At 31.4% G+C, this 2472-nt stretch overlaps 1 long non-coding RNA gene across 1 annotated transcript; it reads right to left on the bottom strand.

Moving 5' to 3' along the window:
* Positions 1 to 266: 266 nt before the first annotated feature.
* LOC127716206 (uncharacterized) lies at positions 267 to 2077 on the bottom strand. The gene is made up of 2 exons (XR_007988804.1): positions 1923 to 2077; positions 267 to 753 (listed from the first exon to the last, which is right to left on the bottom strand). It is a non-coding gene; the product is annotated as an uncharacterized LOC127716206 (long non-coding RNA).
* Positions 2078 to 2472: the final 395 nt, after the last annotated feature.

Below are 2472 nucleotides of genomic sequence, written 5' to 3'. Positions count from 1 at the left end.
GCCTTTAGTACTGTCAAGTTATATATTCACAGTGTTGTTGAATAAATGAACATTTTCCCTTTTTTTACATTATGCTACCTTTATGCTACAAAGGTAGCATTTCCGTTCTCATGATATACAAAGATATTATAGAGTGGCCTTCCAATGATAGTCATACATGTAAATCATTGTCTCATTGGCAATCATACTACATCATCATATTGTTATACATGTATGTAAAAATTATGTACATGTATACTTTGTAAACGTAAAGAAGACAAATGAAGTTGAACACAAGATATTTATTTGCATTTTTATCCGTATAGTCTCTGCACAACTGCCACTTCTGTTTCAAATTCAATAGATTGAATGCGGAGTCTTGTATTTATTCTTAGTTCAATGATGTCACCATCACTTGCACAAAAATCGCATACACATGTACATCAAGTTTGGCATATGAACTATGATATTTGAACTACAATAATGTGGTGTTTTCACAGTCAGGATAAGCACATGTAATTTTCTCTCTTACAAAACCATTTTGTTAGTATCACATTGATAGTAGTACATGTAATCGGTCCACTACATGACTGTGCAGTAACATTTGAAAAAAGTCATCACTAAGAGTTGTTCCTGTCTGCCAGGGAATCTTTTTTTCAATCAGAAAGGCTAGGGAGTCCTACATTCAGCACATGTATGATATTACATCTCTTGTATGCTGCACTGTTAGGTAAATTTGATCAACATCTTTGTTCTTTTATAACATGCAGGATCCTGTTAAAAAAAAAATGCTGTCAGATACTAATGTAAATATACATGTATATAAACTTGTAAATGTCATCAAAGTGGTGGAAATAATGAAAAAAACAATTTATATACACAAAACCGGTATGTCTTGGGAAAGTAATTCCTGTGATCAATGGTGATGGGTACATTTGTTCTTTAAAGATGGACAATTTTATAAACTGTAGCCATGGACAGGTGCCTGTCTTTATATTGAAGAGAATAAAAATGGCTGACAGCTTGAATGGTCATTTTTAATTGTAAATTGCATCAAAGCTGGTGAAAATATGGAAAAAACAACTGTTATATACAAATCCAGTATGTCATAAGAAAGTAATTCATGTGCTGGGAATAATTATTCTCTTAAGATGGAAAAGTTTATTGACTGTAGACATGGACAGGGGCCTGTCTTGAAGAGAATGAAAATGGCCGACAGCTTGAATGGTCATTTTTAATTGTAAATTGCATCAAAGCTGGTGAAAATATGGAAAAAACAACTGTTATACACAAATCCAGTATGTCATAAGAAAGTAATTCATGTGCTGGGAATAATTATTCTCTAAAGATGGAAAAGTTTATTGACCGTAGACATGGACAGGGGCCTGTCTTTCTATTGAAGAGAATGAAAATGGCCGACAGCTTGAATGGTCATTTTTATTTGTAAATTGCATCAAAGCTGGTGAAAATATGGAAAAAACAACTGTTATACACAAATCCAGTATGTCATAAGAAAGTAATTCATGTGCTGGGAATAATTATTCTCTAAAGATGGAAAAGTTTATTGACTGTAGACATGGACATGTACAGGGGCCTGTCTTTATATTTAAAAATTGAACGTGGCCGACAGCGAGAATACTGAATTTTAATTGTAAATTGCATCAAAGTGGGTGATTTAATAAAAAATTCAACATATTTACACAAAACCAGTATGTCTTGGGAAAAGTGATTGATCTCATAAATGTTTTTTTCCCTTTTCGAATGAAAAGGTTTTAATAAAAAATACGTCCGTGTAAAAAATTTTCATAATGTCCATGTCGGCCAAGCTTTCCCCTTATTATTGACCACAATAAAACGTTAATCGTCACAATATTTGAACTAACAATTACTACAAACTGAATAAAACAAGGTAAATAATTTACGAAATTGAAATATATACTTACATTATGCTGTTTTGAAAAGCTTGATGTAAAATAAAAATCGAAGCGGTGGTGAACTTGTCATGATCAGATGCAAAATGGCGATCTCGTTAAAGTCTCGTGTGATGCGTGTTTTTAATTGGATTTCGCTGACCACTGTTACAGTTGCCAATCTCTGTGTATATATGTCTCTGATGGAAGTTATGTGAAATATGTTGCCATGTTTTATCATATATAAGGATATACCGGATAAAATTATTACATTTACAAATTATACAACATTATTTCAAAATAAATGCAACAAGAATGCAAGCATATTTCAAAAATCTAGGTAACAGTTTATATTTAGTATAGGTACCTATAAAACCCGATTTTGATACTTCTCTGACCTTTTTATGCATCAAGCCTTTTTTAACAAGAACTAAAAAAAAAAGAATAAACTATATTATAGAAAAATATAACATAGAATAAGTTATGAAACAATTATTAAAAAGAAAATGTACATAATTATACATCTAGTTTACGGTTTATATTTCTGTTTCGTAGCAGATTTGTTTTATATAGCACCCGTGTT

This window comes from Mytilus californianus, unplaced genomic scaffold (assembly GCF_021869535.1).
Source record: "Mytilus californianus isolate M0D057914Y unplaced genomic scaffold, xbMytCali1.0.p SCAF_9, whole genome shotgun sequence".
Taxonomy (NCBI): Eukaryota; Metazoa; Mollusca; class Bivalvia; order Mytilida; family Mytilidae; genus Mytilus; species Mytilus californianus.
The sequence above is the reverse complement of the archived record's forward strand: the minus strand, read 5'-3'. Positions and strand labels throughout refer to the sequence as shown.